At 41.0% G+C, this 14,134-nt stretch overlaps 1 protein-coding gene across 4 annotated transcripts in view; it reads right to left on the reverse strand.

The window, feature by feature from the left end:
- The window catches only part of TRERF1 (transcriptional regulating factor 1), a 103,627-nt gene extending 89,798 nt beyond the window's left edge, over positions 1-13,829 (reverse strand). The window contains exon 1 of one of the 4 annotated variants that reach the window (XM_067293120.1): positions 13,744-13,829. The gene's annotated coding sequence lies outside the window, so the exon portion shown is untranslated. Of the gene's footprint in view, positions 1-539; positions 561-13,412; positions 13,648-13,743 lie in introns of those variants that run through there. The other 3 variants (XM_067293118.1, XM_067293119.1, XM_013949802.2) reach the window with 3 other exon arrangements.
- Positions 13,830-14,134: the final 305 nt, after the last annotated feature.

Raw genomic sequence — 14,134 nt, forward strand, 5'->3', positions numbered from 1 at the left:
CAGAGATTTTATTTCATGTCTCCCATCGGTCCATACCAGCAAAGTCACCAAGCAGTGGTGAGCACATGTCCAATACTGTTCCTCTGGGCTGGTGCACACACCAAAAGGCATGTTGCTTTTCCTAGATTCAGCCAAACCAGGTACGCAGACCCCAAACCAGAACTACTGACTCTTTCTCAAAAGTCACATCGCTGCAACTGAACCATGGAGCTGAAGGGCCTGCACCGCCACCAACCGTGCTGCTGTTCTGTGACGAACGTGAACTTTAGAGGTCAACATTTTCAATCTGACCTTTTTGCTGATACTAAATTCATGCAAATTTTTTCCCCCATTAGAAGTCTGATTTTTAAATATTGCTCTACCTCAGCTAGCAAGCACCTGTTACTGACAATTACTAGAACATATGTAAGAAACTAGGAACAGTATACGGCTATACAAATAACTAAAGCAATAAAACGTTCCTTTCAAACTCTAGAAGAAACAAATAATTTTACCAGATTTTTCTAACAGGCCACCCCATAGCATGTGCGAGCACTTACCACTCAAACAAATGTACTGGATAAGGTCAGCATGTGGCCTAGATTTCTTCCAGGGCAGTGTCTGGTACTGGTATTCAGATGTGTGCGTGTGCACACTCCTTCTCTCTTATGGCCATCTCTCGGTACTTCCTCCTGCATTCATTTCTAGGTGACTATTATAGAAGAAAAGCTAAGCAAGAAAAGACATCCAAAAATACAAAGCACATGAATGGATATCCGTAACTTTTGTATACCAAGAGCCTGATCCAAAACTGTTCATGCAACCCTTCCTGCTGAGCAAGACCTAAAGGCCTCTCCCCCTCCTCCCAAAGCAGAGCACAGCTGGTGAAACCAGAAAGAGAATGGAAATCTCCCCATGTCCACTGTAGCCACGGATGTTTTTGTTTCACTGTATTTTTAAAGTAATTGGGATCAGTCTCCCCCCTACTGTCTTAGATCTCCCCAAATAGTTGAGATAAATAAAGACATTCTGCATATAGGACACTATGGCAGGAAATTTAGACACACAAGAGCCAGGAAGATCATTATCCATTTGCTTTGTCTCTGCATGCACTTGGTACTATCATCGTTGTAGCACCAAGCCTGCTACATGTGAGCGCATAAATTCAACGTCACACTTCTCCCTTTTTTTAATATATTTATTTTTCCTCTGGAAAGTGATTTATTTTAAAATGGCTTTTTGAACAAAGAAGGCAGCAATCAACTTTTCAAAATGTCTACTTCTATTTGATTTCTGTTTCCCTCCTTCCAGCTCCTCAAACTATTACAGAAAACCCCCATGTCTCCATTTCACACATGCCACAGCAGCAGCCATAGTTTGAACCCCAGAAGAAAAGTCTGAAGACATTCTTGTTTATTGTGGAAATGTGGCATATTCTAACTCCTTATTACAGAGCTTGGCTTTTCATAGGGGACATTCAGACAACATCTAAGAGTATTAGCTTTAGTTCAAAAACCTATCCAACCTCATATGGGCATTTCTTATCAGCAGTGCTGAGAGGACATACCTACGCAACAGTACAACACAGCAAACTCAAGATCAGATCACCTGTACAACATATCTGCAAAAAGACAACTCATTATCCCTGCCATACATGCTCTGCATCAGTGACCCCAGAAACAGTACAGTATTTGGGGGGCTCTGACTCTGCACACAGAAATGAATTAAATTACTTTCCCATTGATTTCAAAAGGCTTTAGACCAGATGTTTAATTCTCACATTTCATCTTACAAAATTCAGAAGGCCATAACTGCATTTAAGATGACGTTATCAATGTGTCAGAGTCAGTAGGGAAAGAATTACAGCACAGAGCTAACACTTGGTTAAAAATCCAGCAGGGAGGAGAAATAGGTCTGAATTTAGCATGGCTGACATAAGCTGTGATGTCATTTCCATACAAAGGCTAGTGGAGAAAAAAATCTTTTTTTCATATCCAAGATACAGAGATATGTAAACTGTTTGGCCTCCATTTCAAATAAATGGTGTGAGATAACCCAAAATTTAATAACTGTCTTTCAGCCTTCATTCCTCTCTTCAGAGGACTTGAACACTACTACAGATCAGATCACTTTGAGAACTCTGAGCCAAACCACTTGTAGAGGCATGTAACTTCAGTGGAGTCCCACCCAACAGTGCCAGCAGAGTCTGGTTCTCACTCTTCAGTGAGATGTTTGTTTTTTTTCTTTTGGGAGGAAGTAATTTTAAACAAACTATCAAAAAAATCTTGCTGTAATAACTCTAAAGGAATTTTGGTACAATTGCATCTGAAATGAACAATTCTCTAAGGACAGATAAAAAAAGTCAACTGAAACAGGTTAAGATCAGAGAGGAAAGGTATCTAAGAATTAAAAAAATACACAGCTAAATTTAAAAGGAAAATAAACTTCAGCCAAATAGAAAAGAAGCCACTGAAAGAAAAGATAGAAAGCACAAAGCATACAGTTACTGTATTTGGGTAACTCAGAAAAGGCTGCACAAGAGTCTTTACAAACTTTTTAAAACAAAAAAAACACTTTTGCCCCTCCAAAGCAACTTCTTAAATACAAATTTTGCCTTAAGTGCTACGCATACCTATTACACCAGTAAATAATTTTAGAACTTGAGAACTTTTATGAGAAAATTTAACCTGGAGGGTAATTTTCCTTAAGTTTTTACTTGGCAAACGAAAATAGTGCTTTTAATAGACAAATATCCTTCCATGTAATTGTTATTCTGTTACCATAATGTAAATTGGTGTTTTACACTAAAGCAGCTTGAAACCTACCTGATGAAAAAAACACAAAAAAGTCAAACCAACCTGCACAGGACAGGGCAGAACACTGCTGAGTACTAATAACATGTAAGCACAGGTTTCTAAATTAAAAAAAAAAAGTTGTTGCATAATTTATTTGCTTTCCTACTAGTTTCTCAGATTAAGAAAGATAGTAACACCATGAGATAACTAAAAGATTTCTTTTGCCTTTAGCTCGGTAATTTACATGTCTTCAGGTTTTGTGTTTTTTGTTGTTGTTTAATGTGCAAATACTGTGGAAATAACATTTACCTGAATTCCCAGTCTACAAAGCCAGCTAACTGCTGTCTGATACAGCCACATGTCCACCAAGCACCATAAAGAAAGATTTACAGTAAGTGGTGACTAATCTGTACAGCATATACTGTATATGCATCAGTGAGTCAGCTTGAAAGTTTGTTCATTCACTTGAACACCACTTCTTCTTCCATTCTCTTCTTTCTGATCTGTAAACAGATCAGAAATCCGGCTTCACTTAATTCAAGAAGAAATTCTTATTGCCTTAATAGGTAATAGGTGCAGGTACAAGAACTTATTGCTGTTGTACAGCACTGAACTAAAACAACATTGACTTGCCTACACAGCACCATAAAAATTAGAACAAACAAACAAACCAACACCCCACGTTTTCTTTCAGCAAGAACCTTTTGTGTCTCCAAGGAAGGAGCCCTGCAAAAAGAGTCTTTCCAGTGGGCATAAACTGACCCTGCTATTGAAAGAACTTCCTAGTTCCAACATTTGGCTGATAGTCTAGCTGCACAAAGAGTACAAGAAATGACAAGTTTAAGTGATCTGGTTTACTGGTAACAAAAACAGTAGCAGAACAACACAGACACATACTACAGATAACTAGAATGTGCACATTTTAAGGTTTCCTCAAATGTAAAGTCAAATAAGATGCCTTGCTCTTTTGTTCTCTTTTTTCATTTCTTGCAATTTACATAATTAGCAGCACGGATTTTCCAGAAATAACCCAAAAGCAAAAGCTCTACCTGAAAAAAATGTTTATGTTTTAAATTTAGGGGCTTAAATGTAAGGATTTTCTTTATGTAACTGAAGCGCATCGTCCACTTTATGATTAGAATTCTTCGACTAGAAGACGACAATAATTACAGAACATAATAATTACAGCTAAGAGCTATATCAATATCAAGATGCAGTCTTGTACCTCCTTTCAGTCACACAAGTAGTTCAACTGACTACAGTATGAACAGACATTGCTGAAGATGATTTAAAATTGAAAAATCTGGCCCAATACATAGTGCACTTAATCCAACAGAAGCCTTTCCTTCAATCAGCTTAATGTAATAATCTATGTACCATTTCCACAAAGTCTGCATTGCAACCCTATTAGTTTTGGGCCATCGCCTACTGGCTGAGAGCTAGTCTTTAAAACCAGACGAGCCCATGTTATTTTAATGAACCCCTACTTTAACTAATGATCACGTAGTTAGCCTAGGGATGCTAAGAGATCTTAAGCAAGAAAGTATCATTCCTTTCATTAGTTATTCTAATTCTGTGGTATTAGTCTATCATTTATATACGTGCATTCAATATTCAGATTAAAATTTCTTCTGAAATTTGAAAATTGCTGAAATGAAAATCTGCTAGGGCCTTATTTTATCATCCCTGATCATATTAAGTAGTACCTCACTATACAGGTAGCCACATTTGGCTTAACATAGGTACTTTTCATTAACAAAACAGGATTTATCACTACATCTTTTTTCTGTGCACCTCCATTTTCAGGTGTATTATTCTTTAAATCTAAAGCTGTTTTTAACTTCAAAGGCTAATTTTTACTACAAGCGAAACGAAGGGTAAAATTCATCCTCTGCAATGCATTTTTGGTTTTCAAGCATATAAATGGAGAAGCCTTTTTTTCCATTTTACCTGCAAGGCATATTCTCTTATTCATGCTTTTTCATTATAATACCAGCAACTTTAGAAAAGTATTAAAGTTCATTATGATCTAGCTTTTTCAAAATTTCATATTCCTGAAAAAATACTTTTCTTCTTTCAGGTATATTCTGCTTCTCATTTATCAAACACACACACAGGCAGCAGCAACACTTTTTCATCATGATCCATGCAGCTCAGATAGTAGTTTACTGAACTCTGACAGCATAAAACAAGTTTATCTGATGAAAAAATATAGAGAATTACTGTCCATCACTATCACTCAGAAGTCTCTTCCAGTCTTGGAAACACACAGCATCAATGAAAGAAAGTGGGACAAGCTACCTGCCTGTGTTTCTGCAAATATTTTGGCTTAGAAGTACTACTGCCATCTTAAATGGAGATATGTCCCTATCATACTCATAAATACAGGTTTAACTTAGTTATGAATATGAATCTCACTCTTCCAGGCATATATGGTCTGTTCATTTAGAAATCTTCCTCCCCTCCACTCCCCTCTGTACCTGCTGCTTTGCCATGGAGGCTTACTGAAACACATGTGGATGGTTCGCAGGGCACTCCTACACACAAAGTCTGAAAGGAAATTAGGACTTCATTGCTTGTGTTCAGAAACACCCTCTAACAAAGCAGACATGCGGTTCCTACAATCTGTCCTATCTTGGAGCAAGTAGGATGGTGGAAGTCCTTCCAGACAGAGGCAAGAGTGCCATTTCTGACACCTGAATACAAAAGATAGTGCATCCTGCCCTGCTTGACATGCTACTGCTCGCATCAGTTGCGTTGCCAAAGAAAGTAAAAACTTCAAACAGTTTCACCCAAACCTTTATATAAAAGTATCCTGGTTCAGCATCTCATCACTAAAGCATGTCAATCTCTTGAGATTGTTTTCTGCCCTATTTTTGCCAGGAACTCATTAGAATATCTGCAAGTACTTGTTTATTATCATTGCTGTGATGCTGAATTCACGTTTTTACACTGATCAATAAAAACTAAATCAACACACTACACACCCAGCCCACACATGAAGAAAATTCATTTTACAAGGAGATCAAAGTTGTCTACCTTCTACTGCTGTAAAATCACAACCAGCCTGTTGGTTTTCACCAGTTATCTTTGAAGAATGATTGGAAATGAACAGAAATAATTCTGGAAGCACATTCTGAAATTGCAGATACAAAACAGAGATAGGAGGACACATGCAAATAACCATGTGGGAGACCTTTGCTTGAATTTGAACTGCATGGCATGCTGAAGAGACATATGAAGCATCAACGCTTCTGCAAAGCTGCACCATTCAATGCAGGTTAACGTTAACCATTTATTTTGTTCTATCAGAATACATAAGTGTTCCTTTGCAACACAGAATATAAGTTTTGAAAAGTAACAAAAAAAATAAAAGAGAAACCCCAAAGGAGCAAGTGGTTTAGCCATTGAACTGCTTTCCCCCTCCTTCCCTGATACATTAGGGGTACAAGCAGCAACAAAACAGCTGTGCTAAATGCTGAGCTATACATAATGTAAACTTGTGGTTCAGATGATTATAGCCTCCTATGCTCAGCAGACACAGCTTTGGTAAAGGCCACAGAACTCGTATTTATTTAAAGATTCTCTGCAGTCAAGGTACCATTGCAAATGTGATGCTTTCAGCCTTCGGAGAGAGTGAAACATGCAATGCTCTGTCTCTGCTAAAGGTGACGTGCATCCAACTCAAAGAGGGCCACTTCTCCACAAGGTACGCCCAACTCTGATACTCAGGGCGAGACAAAATGAAACAGAAGCAGGCCAAAAAGAAACAATTGGGAAGATATTTAAGGAACTCAAAGTCAGCACCATAAGCATTTGAGGACTTCAGCAGCCTACATTTTAGGGAAAAGAAAGCTCAACTTAGCTATGTAGGGTCTTTTAAGTATTAATTCTTGTAGCAGATGTGAATTACTTCAAGAGTGGTCAGCACCTATTTTTTATTTAATAAACTAACTTTTTTGCTAACAAAGCAAATCCTATCTTCATAAAAAGAGTAAATAACTAGGAAATTTGCATATGAAATAACTACGATATTATTTACTTGTTTTTTTTCTGCTACAGACAGGATCTTCCACCAGTATATCTTCCCTATCACCAGAAAGTGAGACAGCAGGGTAGTAGAGATGTAGCATTGATGGTACAAGCTCAATTTACAAAATTGTTAGAAGCAATCCTACTGAAACAGCTATGAGTTACAGATTCTTGCCAAAAAAATCCCTTTTACCTACTCCTTCTTCATGCATTGCTACATTGTCCAAAGAGAATAAATAATATTTAGCCTGTGACCAAAACAAATATTAATAGCAACCTATTTCATGCCTCCAAACTTTCACAAATTAATACAGTATTTCCTAACCTGCAGGATTTTAAAATTGTACTCAAAATTAAAGTACATGGGATCACTAATTAAGAGAAAATATTTTAGCATATGAACAGTATACTTCATGATACACTTCCTGCTCACCGATAAGTTGTATTCGGTTCTGCACGCAGAGCAGAGGGCAAAAAAAAAAGCTCTATCAATAACAGCATGCATTTCACTAGGACTCAGTTAAGAGCATAATGCGTAAGACTCTCGTAATCTTGCAAGAGTGCCTATATGCATTTCTACCACAGGATTGTAGTGTTTACCACACTGATCTGTCCAAAAGTACATGCAAGGTTTGTAGTGGGTGTTCTGCTAGGAAAAAGAAGTTAATATTGAGGTCAAGTGTAAGATTTTTTTTAAAGTTTTGTTCGTATAGTTGTAATTGGCATAACCCTCCAAGTGTAAATAGAGCCCCTTCCAGGAAAAGGCATTTCTAGTTTTGATTTGGCATGTAAAACATGACAATACTGGGAAAAGCACATTTCTGCTAGTACAACTGGAGCTCAAAGAGGACTCTTATCCATACAGAACTGTTGCAAAACACTACACCCCCCTAACATGAACTATTTTACCAGAAGAATTTTTGGTTTAAAGGGGAGAATGTATTTAAGGCTATGTTTAAATACATCAACATGAGATTTTTTTCTTTTAAATATAAAAACTAGAACACAGACTTCCCTCCATTCCTCCCCCCACACCCCCAAACACACACACACTAAAAATATATAAATAAAGGAAATGAAACTTCCCCATGAATGAAAATAGTGGGGTGGGGGGGGGTGGTGGAGAACAAAGACAAAAATGGGTCTGTACAGCATCTTTTATGGCCAAGAGTCAAGCAACTTTTTTTTTTTTTTAAGGTAGAGAACTCTAGTCATTATCAGATTTTAAATTTAATAGCCCTTTGCTACATGGGGTTGGGTAAGATTTGTTCTTCACAGCCCCATGCTGAAATTATTCAGGAATTTATTTCTATTTAAAGAGAAAGTAGCCGATATAAGTTCTGCACTGCAAACAGATCCAGTCCTTTAAGAAACCCGGGAGGAGTCATTCTAACCGGACAACGTGAACAAAAATCTCTCACCATCAGGCATCTTTTAAGACAGAGCTGCTGATAGTTTAACAATTTACTTGTACCTGTTTTGCTGGGGAGATCTTTTCCCCAATCCCTATTTTTGCAGTTTTAACATACCTGAGACAAAGCTTTTCCTCATTAGCGAACACAAAGATGTTTGCCACAAAAAACCCAAATATCAAAAAAGAGTATCTACAACAATTCTGCTTTGCTATAGAGGCAATGAAGTCTAAACACGAAGGATGAAAAAAAAGCAAAACAAAACCTTGCAGCACAGCACTTCAAGGACATATCACAATGCAGTCTCTATCAAAAATCTTACAAAGAGCAGTTGACGAGGGGAAGATGGGGAAAGAGAGCAACCATTTTCTAGCTGCCCTAAAAAGACATCAAAAAATTTCTGATAAGGCCTACAATGGCTATTTTGTAAATGTCTTGTTGGTGGGGCAGGTGAATTCAGTATTTGTGTTCCTGTGCCCTGAGAGCAATCCGCGCTGGCACAGCTGGGCTGAGGATGGCACGCTGAAGATCAGGAACTCAGAGAAAATTCTAACAGATTTCTGAATTGTAAATTGGAGAAAGACAAACTAAAAAGATCAACTACTTTTTGAGTCTACATCATATCAGCATCTTGGGTCTTTCCAGAGCAATTCATCCATCAATTATGAAAACTTAGGTGGGCTGCTTCTGTGAGACATATTACGCTTTGTTATAGAGTAAGCTAAAACCACAAGTCATTTCACTCAGAACCTCAAAATATACCTAACACTACAGAAATCATCCAAAACGTTGCAACATCCTCACTGTAATATGTAGAGTTTAATCTAAAAAAATCCCTATTATAAAATAAGTAATACAGCACGTTAAAAGCATGCACTAGATCACCCAAATCATTATTCTCTCATGAAGAAAGTAACACAAACTCCAGATTTGCCTTCCAGTTTTTAAAGCAGCAGGTTGTAACGTGATCACATTTTCTAGCTTTTCTTCACACAAATCAATGTCTTTCTTCTTTCAACAGATCTGTTCATAGAACTCTCAGAAATAGAATTTTAGAAAAAAGCAGGAAAATGTCACTGGACTTAAGTCGATTCTTTTGATCAATACTAGGTACACATTTTTAAAGGATAAACTATTATTCAGAAGTGGGGGCCTATTTTGTACTTGCCTGGAGGACTCAAGCACTGAACAAAGGGCTGATGTTGTTTCAAGTCCCTGTCCTCAAGCAGGGCTAGGTGAATGCACACACCCCGGCCACCACGCGGGACCTCGCTATGGGTCTCTGCAACGGGACAGCCAAGGCACAAGCAGAGAAAATAAAAGCCGTCAAAAATATTCTGTTCTTTTTGCATGTAGCAACCAACAGCCAACAAGAACAAGTACCAATATGACTTGCTGACTGAGCACGTTACCTAATTCATCCTCCTGACCGTGCCTGACTGCAGACTACCTAGAGCCTAGTGCGTAATGGCAGATGCAAGGAGAGGGTGCAAGGCTCTCAGCACCTCAAGGTCTAAGGGATCTCAGGATACCCTCCCAAATACTACCAGATAACATTGTGCATAAACACGTGCCATTCAAAAGCAAATTCAATGTATCTCTTAAATCTGCTTGGTTTCAAGCACAGGGGGGGGAAAAAAAAAAAAGAAAACAAAATTTTTGCCACTGTTCTTTGAACTATGCTCAGGCATACTCTTTGAGGGAAGAACAGCCTTTCTTAAAATATATTTGAATGTGCTATTTTTGTCTTTATCTTAGAAGGCCTGATTTCCCCTCACAACCCTGCAATTGATTACAGTAATAAGTTTCTCAGGGCCAGACAAGTTAAGAAGAGGTTTTATAACTCTGTATGCAGCAAAATGTATGGAATTTGCTGCCTTAATTCTTTAGTTTCAAATCCAGCCCCTTCATCCTGCAAATACTCAAATGCACACTAATTCTACTCTTCTAAATAGTGCCATGGAAGTCAATGTGACTACTCATGCTGCTCGACTTATGTAAATAATCGAGTGCTTACAAGCAACACCAGACAGAACTGATATATGCACGTAGAGATGGTTCTATTTACACCTTACAGGTGGAGGAGAGGGAAAAGAATCAAACAGTGTTTTAGAGAGAGAAAAGATATAATTCTGATCCTAATTTTTCACTGGAAGGTATGCAGCCTCAAAAATATGTAAGGCGGGGGAGAATATTGTTTCCCTATCAACAATTAGTTTGTATCTATAAAACACTTCTTGCTTTAAAAAAAAAAAAAAAAAGGAATTCTAAGGAAGCTGAAATGAAACTACCTTATCTTGCAAGTTATTATGACACATCATAAAGAGACATAAAATCACCTTCCAACACCATAATCTTACGATGACATTAGAGATCCCAGGGTCTGTCTTCCTCAGTCTGTTACTGTCCCATTACAGAACTGGGAAAGGGAGAAGAAAGCCTTCTCAAACACTTTGTCAGGTAAGTTTTTAAATGACATATTCCCTGGTAGATTAGAACAAACACAAAATTAACACTTTAAAATATTCCTAGCAAAATATTATCTCATACAGCTTTATGAAATCTATGGTACATTACAATAGTGCTTTTCTTATGCTTTTCTCATACTTCCAACCTGATGCTAACTTCTAATCTCAACTTATAATGGCAAATCGCTTTATCACTGGAAAAATTAAAATGACCACAAGAAGTGAAAGTAATGGAATTTAGAGTTTAAAACCTAGGAATTCTTTCTTCCTACCTAGGCTGGATGAATGCTACAAAAAAGTCAAACAAACCTGAAACAAGGACTCATTTTATGGTCTTAAACACGTACCATAATACTCTCAGAGACATGTGATCAATAGTAACATAAAGATCAAGAAAATTAAATGGATAGGAAATGAAGACTTTTTGAGTCTATCTAAATACAGCATGAGTCAATATCAGATAAAGAGGTTAGTCATGTTGTGGTTTATTTATGCTAACATTGGCCCATTTGAGAGTGATGTAAACACTGGAGGCAGGACCCCTGCCTGGCTCCCTCAGTCCCAGCCCTCCCCTGCGGAGCCAATGGCAGCACGTACGCTGCGACTGGGGCGCTTTGGCAGCGCCCTTCTCAGCTCGCTGAGGGCCTCATTCCACGCTCTGTACTCACGCGCAATTTTCATTGTACAGTGTGTTTATTAGCTTTTTCCATTAAAGTCATATTGCTTGTATTTGAGGTTTTTTGGCTTTTCAAGAAGCGCTGGTTTGACTACCACACTGACAATGCTGTTCAGTTCCTTCTTGGGAGTCTCCCAACTTCAGAAACATAAGCTGCTTATCAATCATAGTGGAAAGGATCATAAAAGTACTTACTTGCACCAAAACCTGTGAGTGTGGTACATTAAAGCATTTAATTTTTCCAAAGCAGACATATAATGGAAACCGCCAGATGATCAGTTATAGAAGAAAAATGTGTATAGCATGTGTTTTTTTCATATGAAAAGGAAAAATTATTTATCTGAATTCTCATTACTTGTAAATAAGTTTTTTTGCCACAACTTATTTTTGTTTGTTACAAAGCTGCACGACTTAACTTCCATGCCATATGTGCATACATGGAGCGTTGATGAAGTAGCACTTTTGATGTTTAATATATACCTTGGTTACGCCTTAGGAAAAAGAATTAACACACCAGGGAGCACCGTGCCATGTCACTCGGGTAACAAAGCGATACGTGTTAGGTATTTTTAGACAGCTGTGTCTTATTTAAAGAAATGGCTCTGTTCTGATCCAATTCAACATCCAAACAAGACCACCAAGTATGTAACCAATCATGGCAAACAGCTGTGCACACCAAAACCACACACAGAAACGACTCATTCCCACACCAGTATTATAAGGACAGTCAACTCATCACAACAGTGCACCCTCATGGAAAGCTGGCAGGTCCGTGAGGGGAAGTCTGCAGGCCAGGGAGCAAGCTGGGATGCACACAGCCAGTGGGATGGCCCCAGCAGAGAAGCAAGGCCCAAGCTTGCTAAGTGAACTCTCCCCTCTTTCCATTAGATACTTACAGGAAAATTATAGCTGTCAGAGATATAAAACTTTAAGCAGGTAATCACTGGGGATAAAAACATTAATCATGCAGTTAAGTACTTTGCAACATTTTCCATAAATAGTTTAGTTATGGGTCATCATATTTTCTAATGCTTTTGCTGCTATTATTTTAGTCTGTAAGAATCCATGAACACCACCAGCAAGTACAGGAATCCTGATCAGTGTTTATGGACTGGGACAGCAAGAACAGGTCAGATTTTACTGGACTAATACATTAACATCAGTAAGTTTACATCTTGCATGTTCAAGTTTGGGTAGTTGACTAGCAGACATGAAAACTGATCTGTGAAGTCAGCAGAAGGATGAGTAGGCATTATCCATTTATTAACTGGTTAACTGCCAATTAATTTTACTTGCAAATCATCTCTCTGGTATTTAAACATCTGGCTAACAGTTTTTGTTCATTACTCCACATATTTTGAGGGAATAACAACAACAACAACAAAAATTAAGTAGTCTGCACTGTGACAGTTACCAACTCCCCATATATTATTTTCCGGGGGGAGAGGGAGAAAAAAAAAAGGAAATTTCACACTGCTAAAGGGCCACATGCAACAGTGTCATCTGAAGGGGAGGAAGGGCTCCGGGAGCGATCCCAGGACGACCTCGCCAGCAGCGATGTGATTTACACCGAAATCACTTCACGCGCATTTCTGCTAGCGGCGCGGCGCGGGGGAGCCCGCGCGACCCCGCCACGCGCGTCGGCGGCGGGGCGCGGGCTCGGCCCGGCCCCCCGCGCCGCTTTGACAACTTCCCCCGCGGCGGCGCTCCGCGCCCGCGGACCGGGCGGCCGCCGCCCCACGCGGGCTCCGCGCCCGCCGCGACCTGCGCGCGGCTGCCGGGCCGGGCCGGGCCGCGCTGCCCCGGGGCGGGCGGGGGCCGGGCCGAGCCGGCGGCGCCCCCCACCGCGGGCCGCGCAGGTCGGCGCGGCGGCCGCCCCCCGTCCGCCCCGCGCGGCGCCTGGGAGCCCGGCGGCGGCGGCGGCGGCAGGAGGAGGCAGGGCCTCGCCTACTCGGCGCTACAGACCGAAAGTGAACTGCAAACTTTTTTTTTTTTTTTTAAGCGAAGCCCTAGCTAATGCAAAAATGAAACTTGCTAAGCATTTGCCTACCTGGCGTTAAGTCTGCAACAAGTGCACGCAGGAGCCGGGAGCAGGGACCTGGCGGGGCTGGGCGCAGTTTTTTTTTCTTTTTTGGCGTGGATGGAGCAATTGCAATATTAATTTATTACAGAGCTGCCTTTGCTCGGCCCTACTTTACTTACAGTACGGCGCTCATCCTGTAAACAAATATCGCTCCGCCAGGAAACATACTCCCCCCGCCCGGCCCCGGTGCGGCGCGGCGCGGCACCGGCCCGGCGGCGGCACATGGAGCGGGCGGGGGCGCCCCCCACCGCCGCTGCTGCCGCCCGCGCCGGGGGCGGCCCCGGGCAGCGGCACTTACCTCGGCTCGGCCTCCCCCGCCGCCGCGCTGCCGCGGGGGCTCGCCGCTTCGCCTGTCCCTCGCCCGTGATGCAAAAAATCCCGGTGTCAGCAAATCGCTGTCAAATTATTTTCTTGCAAAAGAGAGAGAGGAGGGAGGAAAAAAAAAAAAAAAAAAAGCAGAAGCAGAAAGGGGAGGAGGCTGCTGGCGGCGACGGGATCCCTCCGCCGCGATGGGTCTGGCCCTGGGTAGCGAAGCAGGAAGTAAGGTGTCGGCGGCGCCGCGGCTGCGGCCGCCCGGCCCCGCGGCGGGGCGAGGGCGAGCGGCGAGGGGCGCCCGCCGCCCCCGGGCCACCGCCGCGCCGCCGCCGCCCCTGCCCCGCCGCGCCGCGGTCCCCGCGGCAGCCCCTCCT

The sequence above is a fragment of the Apteryx mantelli genome, chromosome 3 (assembly GCF_036417845.1).
Source record: "Apteryx mantelli isolate bAptMan1 chromosome 3, bAptMan1.hap1, whole genome shotgun sequence".
Lineage (NCBI taxonomy): Eukaryota > Metazoa > Chordata > Aves > Apterygiformes > Apterygidae > Apteryx > Apteryx mantelli.